The sequence below is a fragment of the Grampus griseus genome (genome assembly GCF_964374135.1).
Source record: "Grampus griseus genome assembly, chromosome: 12".
Lineage (NCBI taxonomy): Eukaryota > Metazoa > Chordata > Mammalia > Artiodactyla > Delphinidae > Grampus > Grampus griseus.
Genome location: NC_139006.1, coordinates 2,656,027 through 2,670,446, shown reverse-complemented (window position 1 = coordinate 2,670,446; position 14,420 = coordinate 2,656,027). Strand labels below are relative to the sequence as shown.

The following is a 14,420-nucleotide window of genomic DNA, read 5'->3' as shown; positions in this document are numbered from 1 at the left end:
GGTATGACCCCAGGCATCCACATGCCCAGCTTAAAGACCTTCACAATTTAACAATTCCTTCAAAATTCCCAAAGGGGAACGGAGCTCAGGCAGATGAATGATCCCAGCACAGCCCGCCAACACCCAACTCAGCACACCAGCTATGTTCCTTCCAGCAGCTACAAAGACTGAGTTTTCTGCACATGTCATATTTTGTACGTCATGAGAGGTCACAGGAGGTACTATCTTAGAGAAGAGAGAGGAAATCTATTTTAATTTCATTCTTCTTCACCTAACATGCAGAGGTTAGGATTTAACCTTGAACGATTCTCCCTCCCTAAATCAGAAGTGTTTATTAATAGTCTGTCTACCTTGGGCTCAGTGTCGGAAGATACCCCGCAAAAGTCGACTAGACAGATTCTCTGATATGAAACCCACTTTAAAAGACTTCAATTTCTCTATAATATTTTTTGATGTAGAAAGAACAAGCCTACATTGCTTTCCGTCGTGTGAATCTAATCTAAATCCGAAAGATGCAAGGGAAGTTTTCATATTGAAAATCTGCTGGTAAAATAAGAAAAGACATGGGCATGGCTTCAAGTAAGATGAGACGTGTGAAGTGGAATGGGGTGTGGGTGGGAAATGAACACCTGTAAAGGCCAGAGAAAAGTATAAACATGAAAGAAGGCATATTCTGGTTCAATGTGAAGAGCGCCAGAGCGCTCAAAGCTAACTGAAGCTTAAGGAGGCAAACTCGTGAAGTGCTGCAACCTGCAGATTTCCAAGAATGGGCCCGATTATCCACCGGTGAGACCCAAGCGTTTTACAGTAATTCCCCTACATACGAATAAGTTCCGTTCCGAGAGCGCGTTCGTAAGTCCAATTTGTTCGTCAAGTCCAACAAAGTTAGCCTAGGTACCCAACTAACACAAGCGGCTCTACAGCACTGTACTATAATAGGTTTTTAATACTTTTCACACAAATAATACATAAAAAACAAACACAAAAAATAAAACATTTTTAATCTTACAGTACAGTATATTGAAAAGTACAGAAGTACGGTACAACACGGGCTGGCATCAAGTGAACAGGCAAGAAATAAAGATACTGTACTACCGTCCTCTATACGGTGCTGTACAGTAAAGTGCACAAAAGAACGAACACTTGTAGAGGATGCACGCAGGTGACCATGGACACCAGACACCTGAAATAACTTACGTGATTAGACATGCGAACGCACGTTCCCATCTTTGAAAGTTCTCAACTTGAAGGTTCATAGGTAGGGGACTTGCTGGATTTGAAAAATTAAAAACATTTAATATGCATCATCTGCGTACCTGGTACTTGCTAACTGCTAGGGATACAGCAGCGTACAAAATATTCCCAGTTCATACTCTCACAGAGCTTATCACCTAAGTGGAAATGAATCAGTCAGGTTAGGGCATGTGATGCTGCAGTAACAAATAACACCTACAAAATAAACAATACAGGTTTATTTCTCATTTGTGCACCTGCTCACTCAGGGTCAACGACTTCCTCCCTCAGGGGCGCCAAGAGAGGCTGTACCATCTGGAATGTTGCCAGACCTCCACTGGAGAAGAAAAGATGGACATTTTTTCACACCAGTTTTTCCTTGCATCCACCTCAGAGGGACTTGCCACTTTCACTTATTTGTCCTTAGTCTGAGCAAATAATATAGCATGCCTGACTTCACGGTGATGGGGAAATATAACCCACTCCTCTTCCTAGAGAAGGTATTAGTGGATGGTAGCAACGGCCAATAAACGGAGACAGACAATAAGCGACTGACAGATCACGGTGAGCGTAAGGAAGAAGTCGTCTAAGACGCCATGGGAAAGTAAACAGGGGATCTAATGGAGCTCGAGAGATTCAGAGAATGCCTCTCCAAGGGGATGATGCTTAATGTGGGATGGAAGGGAGCTAGTAGGATAAGAACCTAAAAATCCCGTCCCACTTAGAGAGTCAATGACCTTATCTTTCTGACACTAACCTGACTATACCTGTGCCTGATGCAGGATAAACACTCTAAACATCTCATCCAACCAGTGTCTGAACACCTGCTATGTGAAGTTCTTTCGCGATGCCCTTGCATGAAAGCCTGGGTCCCTCTCTGCCTGTGTGGCTATTCACCAGGGCCAGAAGGCAAGGCTAGTTTCTCCAGAGTTCATCTCATTTATGGGACACTAGGCATGCCATCAGTGCTGTTCTTCATAGAAAAAGGCTCAGAGTTTCTTCATGTCCCTCTAAGAGTTTCACTGATTGAAAATCCGCAGCAGACAAGAACCAGGAGTACCCGAGGTACCAGGAGTCAGAATAAATTATGCAGAGCAGTCTAGCACAACACAAGCTATTTAGAGTTGCATAATACACCCGCAAACTCTCATCAAGGGCTGTGGTGTTCAACCCTAGGAGACAGAAACTAGTTATCATTATGCGTCACCATGAAAGCAGATTAAAATAAATCAATTTGTTTATCTCTGGGTTCTGTGCCAAATGAACAGTTCAGAAAGAAGAGCGTTCCGTCCAGATAACAGGACAACCCTCATTCAAATCGAGATATTAAAAATATAAATCTCGGGAGGTTTCAGTGCTGAATTTAATTACCCAAAGGGCAGAAGACCAGCTTATGAATGGTTTGCACTACGAGTTAGAGCTGGAATTCTTGGACACCATCCACTTGAATTAAAGGTAGGTAAAAATTTTCTGTATATGATAATTCCGATCATAAGTGGATTTCTCTCCAGAAACAGAAAGGCCACTTTATTTTGATGGCTTTTGTATGTGTGTGTTGTCATATATACATACACACGTTTCTTAAAAAATGTTTTACAGTGAAACATTGAAACTGTGGTAGAATACTCTATGTATGTAATACGCTACGTATTTATAAATTAATAAAATTTATGGAGGCCTCTGGCTTCACCTAACCAAGGATGTTCTCCAACTCCCAAGTACCTGGCTCAAAAGTCCCTGCCTCTGAGTGTGGAAAATCCATTACAGCTGATTTCCACTGGACGGTCCACGCCCAGGTAATTCTTGGATTCCCAAATCATGTGCTTGACAAGTGACACTGAATTCAGCGATTTTTCCATAGTAGAATGTACCGGATTGCGAGCATAATCTACTCTCAGTCAGGAAGCTAATGTTGCTTCAGGACCAATTAGCCCACTTTAAAGAGTCATCCTTACTAGCAAGCAACACTACTTTTGTGTGTGTGTGTGTGTGTGTGGTACGCAGGCCTCTCACTGCTGTGGCCTCTCCCGTTGCGGAGCACAGGCTCCGGACACGCAGGCTCAGCGGCCATGGCTCACGGGCCCAGCCACTCCGCGGCATGTGGGATCTTCCCAGACCGGGGCACGAACCCGTGTCCCCTGCATCGGCAGGCGGACTCTCAACCACTGCGCCACCAGGGAAGCCCAAGCAACACTACTTTTCATCAAATTAGTTAAGAAGTCATTCACAGACAGATAACCAGACAACAGAGAACAGATTAGAACAGAGACACTGTGAGTAGCCCTGGGTCCCCCAAACCTCCTGGAATCTCAGGGAGTAGTAGAAGTACCCCCATCTTAGCAGCAGGAAGACCCAGATTCCAGCTGAAGATCGGGCAATCACTAACTTTTTCTTGGACAAGGAGCCCGACAATCTCCCTGAACCTCAATTCTCAAGAATCGGCAGCCTGTGTGAGTACAAGACCTTGACCACTGCATCCTCGGCCATTCCCCAAATTATCGCCACACTCCCATACGGGTGTTTAAGTGCCCATGCTCTTCCTTGGTCTAGGATGTACTAAGACCTCTTCCTCACCAGGATAAATCTCATGCTTCCTTTGTGACTCCGTTGACAGAAAGTCCTCTAGTGAAGTCATCCCTGATTTACCCTTCTTTGACCAAGTTAGATAAACCTCCCCTGTTCTCCAGCAGTACTTCTATCATGGCGTCTGCCACCTTGCATGTACTCAACATGCAATCAATGTGTAATGTATCATACTAAATAGCAAGCCCTTTATCTGTGTGCTTCTCACCAAGGTCACCCTGGCCTCTGGCACAGCCTTATGCATGATAGGTGCTCAATTAACAGGGTGACATCACATGGGTTATTTTAGGGGGTGCTTTCATTTACTGCAGATACAAAACTGGGATGCTAAAATTATATAACAGAAGATAACTGCGAGATATAACTCCCCAAAAGAACATTTAAACATACAGTATTTCTCTGTCCTCTCCATTCCTCCGTTCATCTCTATAAAACTTCCAAGACCTTGTTCAAGGGCCATGGTGACATAAACGTCCACTTTCCCAGAATGCACGCAGCTTTGGTTTGCCCTTTTATGTGTTTTTGGTCCTCAGCACTTTGGTTCTGTATATTCTGGTGCACCATAGATGCAGATATATATGGATGGCTTTCCCCATCCTTCTTTCTTCTATTCCTCTCCTTACCCTTCTTGAGGGATAGAAGGACAACCACCCAGTTCTGCTAGAGAGACCCAGAACCGGGCAGCACAACAGAACAGTTAACCTATGTGATACGAGAGAGATGTTCATTTCGCCGGTAGATATTTAGTTCTCTAAAATCTGAAGGACGTAAAGCCTCCTCCTGCACCGAACATCAAAGAGCAAATAAAGCTGTCCTTTCAGGAAGAATTCCTGGGGACCCTGGGGGAAGAACAGCCTGATTGGGAAAAGACATAAGATTGTCAGGGAGGAAAAAGAGAAGGCTGACAGAGAACGAAACCCTTATCTGAATGTCCATCTCAGATGGAGTTTTGTATCCGGGGGTAATAAGCAAATGATTTTTAACAACTGGTACCTTACTAAAACCAGTCAGGACAGCCATGCATTCTTATTTAGCTGCCCCTGATCTGGGATAGCGGGGGCAGGGGGCGCTAAAAGGAAATGGTACCGAAGAAAGCATCAAACCCGTGGCCGAGCTGATGGGAGGTTTAAGTGTTTATTTCTGAAGACAGAGGCCAGCTACTTTTACACACTGGCAGTATTTCAGGTAGACTGACAGAGTGAACAGACCAAGAGGAACATAATACGACAGCAAAAGGTGTTTCACAGGATTTTCACTTATTTCCCCCATAGAATCTGGTCTATGCAACGAATTTACTGATTATCTTGTCAACCTGCCTGATTTTTTTGATGAGAAGACAGACACAAGAAGTTGAATGACACACCCTTGGGACTTCCCCGGTGGTGCAGTGGTTGAGAATCCGCCTCCCAATGCAGGGGACATGGGTTCGAGCCCTGGTCCAAGAAGATCCCACATGCCACGGAGCAACTAAGCCCGTGAGCCACAACTACTGAGCCTGCGCTCTAGAGCCCGCGAGCCACAACTACTGAGCCCTCGCACCTAGAGCCCGTGCTCCGCAACAAGAGAAGCCACCGCAATGAGAAGCCCGCGCACCACAATGAAGAGTAGCCCCCACTCGCCGCAACTAGACAAAGCCTGCGCGCAGCAACGAAGACTCAATGCAGCCAAAAATAAATAAATAATATAAATAAATTAAAAAAAAAAAAAGTTGAATGACACACCCAAAGTACAAATCACTGATCAGTGGCAACACTGGCCTTAGAATCTGCTTCTCCTTGACTTGTTGAATTTATTGAAATAAAAGCAGGCATTTTTCTGATGGGTCATGTGACACAGTTGCAGTGCGGTCATAGGATCTGACAGGGTTAACAGACTAAAAGGAACTTGAAACAACAGCCCGGTGCCTTCTGGCGAGACAAGGCTTGAATCCTCTGGGCCAAGGTCGTCTTCTTCGCTCCCCAGTAACTCTGAGGACAAAGGGCCTCACAACCTCCTTGGACAGCTGTCTGGAGCATTTGCAATTTTTTTTTTTTTTTTTTTTTTTGCGGTGCGCGGGCCTCTCACTGCTGTGGCCTCTCCTGCTGCAGAGCACAGGCTCCGGACGTGCAGGCTCAGCGGCCATGGCTCACGGGCCCAGCCGCTCCATGGCATGTGGGATCTTCCCGGACCGGGGCACGAACCCGCGTCCCCTGCATCGGCAGGCGGACTCCCAACCACTGCGCCACCAGGGAAGCCCCTAGCATCTGCTATTTTGTCACCTTTCTTTAACTCTTCTTTCATTAAAACAGTGCATTTTTGTTTCTCCAGAGAACATTTCCCTCACCCACCCCCCAGCCGTGCGGCTTGGGTGGAAATGAACCTTCTCTCTGTTGCAAGAGGGTCCTTGATGGCCTCTATCAGTGATTCTCCAAGTGTAGCCTGGGTACCCTCAGAGAATCCCCAAAACACTTCCAGGGGTTCTGCAAAGTCAAAACTATTTTCATAATGAAACCGAGATGCTACCCACATTTTTTACTATGCTTTCATTTGCCCTAATAGTGCAAAAGCAACAGTGGATAAAACTGCTGTCACCTTAGCACAAATCAGGACAATGAAATCAACCTGTACTCCTAATAATGCTATTATTCACGGTAACACACTCAAGGTAAAAAAAGGCCAATTATACTAAAGGATGTCCTCGATGGAACAGAAAAATGATTATTTTTTATTAAATGTGTCCTTGAATACATATCTTTTTAATATTCTGTGTGAAAAATGTATGTATACACTTCTACTACATACTGAGTTCTTAGGGTTTTCTCGAGGAAACATATGCATGTTATTCTCTGAGCCGTGAGCTGAGCTAGCTCCTTTTTTTTCATGGAACACCATTTTCATTGAAAAAATAACTAACAAACTATGGGTATTCAGTGTGCGTATCTGACAAACAATAATGAACAAAGGGAGGCTGCCACTTCAAGAAAAACATCTGACGGTACTTCTTACCAATGATCCAAGTACAGCTTTCATGCAAAAGGTGAATTCTGGAAAACTAGTACCTGCCACTGTGATTTCTGAAAGGTTCTCACTGGGTACAGGCTCTTTCTGATGAGATTGCTACTGATGTTTAAAAGAAGAAGTGAATTTTTGATGCTTTGTAATAAATGGGCCACCGTATGAAAGTTGTACTTAACCAGTCAGTCAGTGTTTTCCAAATGACCAATGCATGATGTTATAAGTCATGTTTAGGTAAGGGAACCAGTAAAAAGTTTTAGTATCCACATTGCAACTAACCTTTAAGTTTTGGTGTAGTATTAAAAAAAAAATACACTCATACAAACACACACACACACACACTGATCTCTTTTCCAACTACACCTACATGTGAGGCCAAACTCTATCTATCCGTCAATAAAAACAATGTTATCACCACAGATTGAATGCAGAAGCAGATATGAGAACCCAGCTCTCATCTCTTAAGCCAGACTAAAAAATCTGCAAAAATGGTAAAGAGTGCTACCTTTCTCATCAATTTTCTTTCGGTTTGGAAAACAGAGCTGTATTTCATAAAAATATATCATCCCGTTAACATGCAGTGGCTTTACGGTTGTTTTTTATTTCTATTTATCTGTTTTATTTTTTGGGCTACGCCATGCAGCTTGCAGGATCTTAGTTCCCCAACCAGGGATTGAAGCCGCACCCCCTGCAGTGGAAGAGCAGTCTTAACCACTGGGCTGCCAGGGAAGTCCCAGCTGTTTTTTTTTTTAAAAACAAACTCATAAATACACATTTTTTGCGTTTCTGAGTTTTAAGTCCTAATGTGGTAATAAGTATTGATAGGTACAATCTAAATAGACCAACATTTTCTGGAGTCCTCAATAATTTTCAAGAGCGTGAAGAGAGCCGGAGACCAAAAAGTTTGAGAACTTTAGGCCAATTAGTGCATCCCAACGTCTGGCCATCGTAGGTGGTTTCACGGATGGACCTGTGACCTGAATAGAACAAAAGTTAAGAAGATGTTCTCAGACCTCCGGAAGAGAAAAAAATCAATTTTATCACCCACTAGGGCTTCCAGGAGGTGCCTGTTACGGGACCTTCAAGGGGAGAGCTGACAGCTGCTCCGCACAGGATATGATGGGACAGCCAAGTCCGAAAGCAAAGGTCTTGGGGATATTGTTTGAAATGCTCAATTAAACCTCCCTAAAGGCACCCTGTACTTGGAATGTTCAGTTTCACAAGTATATATTCCCTTTGCTGTTAAGTGAGTTTGAGTGTTTTCTGTCACTTGCCACCAGAAACCTAACTTATACAATTGCCCGGGATGATAGCCTATCACCCGATAGTCAATAATTCATGGCACTGACACATCAAAATTCCCTTCCGCTAGAATCTGAGGAGAGTTTTATATCCTGGAAAGCAGACATATCCCCAGAGGACTCATGAATCATTATTTTATGACATAATTTTCCCTAGGATTGTTTCTTAGACATTAACTTTGATCATCTTGACACCATTATAGTAGAATGTATCTGTTGTATTTTAAAATCTCAAATCAAATTGTTCTCCTCCCTGAGAAGTCCCCCTGCACATCTGCAGAAAGGCAGGTCATTTCCTAAAAAATTTGTTTCTAAAAAAAAAATCTTCAAACACATGAAACTAACATAACATTGTAAATTAACTAGTCTTCAATTTTAAAAACCCCACAGATTAAACTAACAAAAAAGAAGTGCTTGAAAATATTATGTGACTACCACACAGTAAGAAGAGCATAGAAAGTTTCTATTAAGCAATAGAAACCTCTTATGTTGTTTCATTATTTCATTGTATTTTATGTTATATTAATATATTATTATTTTTAATGTTATATTAGTATACCATTATGTTATTTTATTTGCATTTCTAATCCATTATCATATGTTTGAAGAGTATCTGAATGCTTTTTTTTTATTGTTCGGTTGATTCAACAGAAATGAAAATGAAGTAGGTACATGTTTACCTGTGGACTTGTTTTTTTAATTTATTTTACTGAAGTATAGTTGATTTACAATGTGTTGTTAATTTCTGCTGTACAGCAAAGTGATTCAATTATACATACATATATATATTCTTTTTCATATTCTTTTCTTTCTTTTTCATATTCTTTCCACGATGGTTTGTCACAGGATATTGAATATAGTCCCCTGGGCTATACAGTAGGACCTTGTTGTTTATCCATTCTCTACACAGTAGGTTGCATCTGCTAATCCCACTCTCGCAATCCTTCCCTCTCCCACCGACCTCCCCCTTGGCAAACCTGTGGACTTCTACAGTAACTAGGTTCCACAGGTCAGGAAGTTAAATATAGTACAAACTGGGACACACTATCCACTCCTAAGGCAGTGAATCTCACACCCTGGCACACGTCAGAATCACACTAAAGGCATCAAATCCCAGGCTGCTGGGTCCCACTGCCAGAGTCTGTGGCTCAGCAGGGCTGGAGAATTTGCATGTCTCCATTGCCAGGTGACCCTGAAGCTCTCGGTCCAGGGCCACACTTTGAGAACCGCTGTCGTAGAGTAACTTAGAGCTACATGCCACAGGTAGTTGTTAGATATTAAAGCTTCAACCAGCTAGATTTGGAAACCCCAGAGAAGCAAGAAGATCTGAGGTAGGAGAGCATCTTCATTCAATAACCAAATCAGCAAGGTTTCAACTGGATGGTCTCCTCATTATAACATAATAGAGACGCTCGGACCTTGGTCAATGTATCTATCTTGCCAGCAGCATTAAAAGTACAAAAGTTAAAAAAAAAAAAAAGTACAAAAGTTACCGACTGCATAACACAGGGAATTATACTCAATATCTTGTAACCTATAATGGAAAAGAATCTGAAAAAGAATAGATATATATGCATAACTGAATCACTCTGCTGTACACATGAAGCTAACATAACATTGTAAATGAACCGTACTTCAATTGCAAAAACCCCACAGATTAAACTAATTAAAAGAGAACAGTGTTTGGAAAGATATGTGACCACCACACAGTAGAGAGAGCACAGAAGATGACACCGGTTGGTAATTGTACGGTGACACTTTGTTCTCTACCAAAATATTTCCTTTAATCTTCTTTTCTAAATGTTCATTCCAACTTTTCAGAAGTCTACTAAACTTCATACTGAACAAAGAAAAAAAGAAGTCCAAGGAAATCAGAGGCTGAAACAGAACTGGAGGTAAACTTGGACATCTGGGGACAGTTTCAGTACATAGGTACAAAAAAATAGATAATGGTTTTTAGATCAGCATTATAGTAATAAGATGTCTGCCACCGGCCACAGCTATTATGCAAATGTCACCATCTTCTGGATTTGATCAGTGATTTCAATGCCCGCTAATACCCTACTGTGTGCTCAGTACTATAGGAAGTGCAGGGTGACAGAGAGGTGAATGAGAATAAAAGCATTTCTCCTCTGTATGACACTGCAGAGTGAAAATATTTCAGTATTCAAAATTTTAAACACAGGTTTATTTGACTTTTCAAAATTACATTTGTAAAAGGTGTAAGCACAAAATGAAAGTATTGCTCAAGGTTATACAACGTGCCGATTTCCAGAACACCCATCAAAGCTGATCCTCCGGGCTTTGCAAAGGAACCCGGATGAAGTAACCGCTTCATCTCACCAAGCTCCCCTGCGAGGTGACTGCCTGCTGGAAACTAACACCTGGGACCAAAACTCAAGGTGAATTCTCACCCAGTTGCTGCTACCATATTGGGAAGAGGAAGCTTTTTATTTTCACTCTTGAGTTTTTGTGGGAGGTGGATGGAAACTTACTATGATCGTTTTTAATTAAAGTGGACATAGCTCATCAGCTCCGAATCCCTGTAAAGCAGTTACTGTGTGATTTTTCCTGGACAGCAAATAAAGCCAGCTGCTTCTTCAACTCTAAAGAAAGGGGCTCTTACTTAGTTAAAAAGAACGAAATAATGCCATTTGCAGGACCATGGATGGACCTGGAGATTATCAGACTAAGTGAATTAAGTCAGACAGAGAAAGACAAATATCATATGATACCGCTTTATGCAGAATCTTAAAAAAAATGATACAAACGAACTTGTTTACAAAACAGAAACAGACTCAGAGACTTAGAGAATGAACTTAATGGTTACTGGGGGAAAGAGTAGGGGAGGGATAGATTGGGAGTTTGGGATTGACATATACACGCTGCTATATTTAAAATAGATAACCAACTAGGACCTACCGTAGCACAGGGAACTCTGCTTGACACTGTGTAATAACCTAAATGGGAAAATAATTTGAAAAAGAATAGATACACATACATGTATAACTTTGCTGTACACCTGAAACTAACACAATGTTCTTAATCAACTCTACTCCTATATAAAATAAAAATTACAGAATAAAAAGATTAAAATGAAAAAAAAGGGGCTCTTAGTAGAGGAGCAGGGTGACAGAATAAATTTTTAAATATTTTTCTGTTGGCTAAATAAGGCCACCCAGAAATGACTTAGTAGAGACAATGGTGGGATCAAAAGACCAAACAAACAGTGGGACATCAGTTAGGATGCTTTGGCCTAAAATAACAAAAGACCATCTATAAGCTGCTTAAATAAATAAGGAGTTTATCATCTCACAAACCATTAAATCCAGAGGCAGAGCAGTATCAGGGCTGGTTAATTTCGCAGCCCAGTAAAGACCCTTCTTTGCTGCTATCTAAGCCCGTGGGCTTCCTCTCCTCATGATTCCAAGACGGCTATGGTACCTCCAAGCTTCTCAAGGGGGTGCAACGACACCAGTCTTAATTTAGTTTTATCTAGAATTATACTCTGAGGCAGGACTCAAGTGCAAGGAGTTTATCTGAGAAGTGATTCCAAGAATCACCAGCAAAGACTAGAAGAAGACTTGGAAGGAAAAGCAGAAGTTACAGATTCATTACGAAGCCAGTTGCCACTACAGCTAACTTCTGGTTAATCCTGCTGGAAACTCTGATAGCCAGCATGAAATACACAGCCCAGCATATATGCGACTGCCCTAGATATTGGATGAGAGCTGCTCCTGAGGTTGCTAATTCCATGGCAGTTGTCCCCAGAGGGATGGACAAAGTGAGCACCAAAAACAGTCCCCAGAAGAAGTGAGGATCCTGGCTGTTGATGTTGGATGGGAATGTACCAAGTGACAGGAGCAAGGAGGTATGGTCCAGGCACCAACAGCACCTGTTAAAACATCCATCAAACAAGAAGGGGGTTCCCTCCCATATGTTTTACAGTTGGTGTTATTCGTGCTTATAGCAGTGATACTGGGAAAGGGAAAATCGTTTCTCAAAAGTCCCTTGGGTCACATGTCCACAACTGAACCAATCATCAACACGGATAGCCAGACCCCTGAGGCTGGCCCGGTAAACCATGACGGACCCTCTGGGGCTGGAAGGGGGTCTTATTCCTCCAGCCCAGGAAACACAGAAGATGAACACAGAAATGACCTGGGCTCCGCAGTCACCAAGGAGAAAGCGGAGGGGCTGGTGGAGGAAAGCACTCCTGTTTGGGGGAATTAGCCTAGGTTAGAGAGAATTCCATTTATTTAAATGTAACTGGAAGAGAGGGCCTCTTCTTTGTCCCCACTGCTGAACAGAAATTTCATCCTTACTGCAGTGGGGCTAAAAATCCCTGTGAATGCTACAAGTTACTTTAAGATTACTCTCCACTCTCCATTCAAATATTAATTTAAAATTTAAAATGTGTGCAGGGAATGGAGGTGGGGGGCACACATACCTTAACAGTGGTTTGTAGAAGTACGTAGTGGTCATTGTGAAGCACGGGCATTCACAAAGCTCATCTCTGTAAATCTAGGGAGTGACCACTTGAAAGTAAACTGATCCCATTCTTACTCCGATATTCCAGATGGAAAGGGAGGAACAGTACCCACTACCTGAGAGAATGGAGGAAAAGGCAAAAAGGAGAAACTTGAGAAAACACGTCGTCCTTCATTACAGATTTTAGACGGTGCAAATCAAGAGAATGAATGCCTGCTCTTGGGAGATGAAGATAACGGTCAGTCAAGAAATACAACAGCTAGGGCTTCCCTGGTGGCGCAGTGGTTGAGAGTCCGCCTGCCGATGCAGGGGACACGGGTTCGTGCCCCAGTCTGGGAAGATCCCACATGCCGCGGAGCGGCTGGGCCCGTGAGCCATGGCTGCTGAGCCTGCGCGTCCGGAGCCTGTGCTCCGCAACGGGAGAGGCCACAGCAGTGAGAGGCCCACGTACCGCAAAAAAAAAGAAAAAAAGAAAAAAAAGAAAAGAAATACAACAGCTAAAAGCAATAAGGGGTCTCTGGAAATTACACCGATGGGGATTTTTGAAATGACTTTCTGCCCCAAGAACGAGCCACTGCAGCCCCGGGTGCCACGTCAGCAAACCAAAACTCATGTAACTTTCACATCCCTATAAATGCTGCGTTTATCCAGAAACACAGTATATCCAGACAGCCAATCCGAAAACGCCAAGCCAACTCTGGGCCTTCTCACCCCAAACAAGGCTGAGGCTGTGGCCCCAGAAATTGATATTTTCCATTCTTCTCTGTCTTTCTCTTTAGCCTTTATCCTGTAAGAGCCTCCTGGCTTCTGCCCCGTTTTGCAGTCCTCTGAAAGGAGACTGCCAGCTTCACGAAGCGTTAGGTTGCCTGCATCACCTCAATGCAAACAAGCGTTAGTTTGCCTGCATCGCCTTCTTTAATCATTAAACAGGGGATACAAGGAAGAGGTAGAAGGGGGGACACACCCTAGACCTGCTCGCTCAGGCTGCACAGAACCTAGAACACTGAACTCTGCTCTGCGGGAGATGGTGCTAGCCGTGGACCACAAGTGGCGTCACTGCTCCTCCCAGGGAAGACACACTTACATCCCAGAGTGTAACCCACACTGACTGACTCAGACACGGGGACACACTTACATTTGACATGAACTTGAATTATGTAAATTCAGAACAGCGCAATATAAAACACGTAAGAAAAGCCTTGCTGTATGCACACTATTTGAAATAGCACTGAAGTGACTTGACATTACGCTTACATGTGTAATGAGCAGACAGGAATAAAGACCACTGCCCTGAGCAAACAGGTGGAGTGTCGCAGACAGTGTCTGCAGACTAGAACGGGACGGTGGGTGGATATGGGGAGACAGCCGCGGATTGAGGGCAGAGGCGTCTGCTTATGAACCGGAGGTACACCCACAGCAAGACTTGCATTTCAAAATAATCAGTCCTTACATACTGTTACTTGGATGCTGGGGAAAGCCAGTTTAGTGCTGCTGAAGTCTTTTCTTTCTTTAATTGAAGTATAGATGACTTACAGTGTTGTGTTAATTTTTTCTGCTGTACAGCAAAGTGATTCACTTATACATATACACGTTCTTTGTGTGTGAATATATATAAATATATATACACAATCTTTTTTTATGTTCTTTTCCATTATGGTTCATCATGGGTTATTGAATATAGTTCCCCGTGCTCTGCAGTAGGACCTTATTGTTTATCCATTCTATGTATAACAGCTTACATCTGCTAACCCTAACTTTTCTCTTTTAAATTCATCTGATGGCCACAAAAGAGCAAAGCAGCTTTGTGCGGAGGTCTTG

General features: G+C 42.9%; 1 protein-coding gene across 1 annotated transcript in view; it reads right to left on the bottom strand.

Annotated features, from left to right (window-relative positions):
- The window catches only part of TMEM132D (transmembrane protein 132D), a gene marked incomplete at both ends in the record, with an annotated part of 640,829 nt that overhangs the window by 373,977 nt on the left and 252,432 nt on the right, over positions 1 to 14,420 (bottom strand). The gene's annotated exons all lie outside the window — the stretch shown is intronic.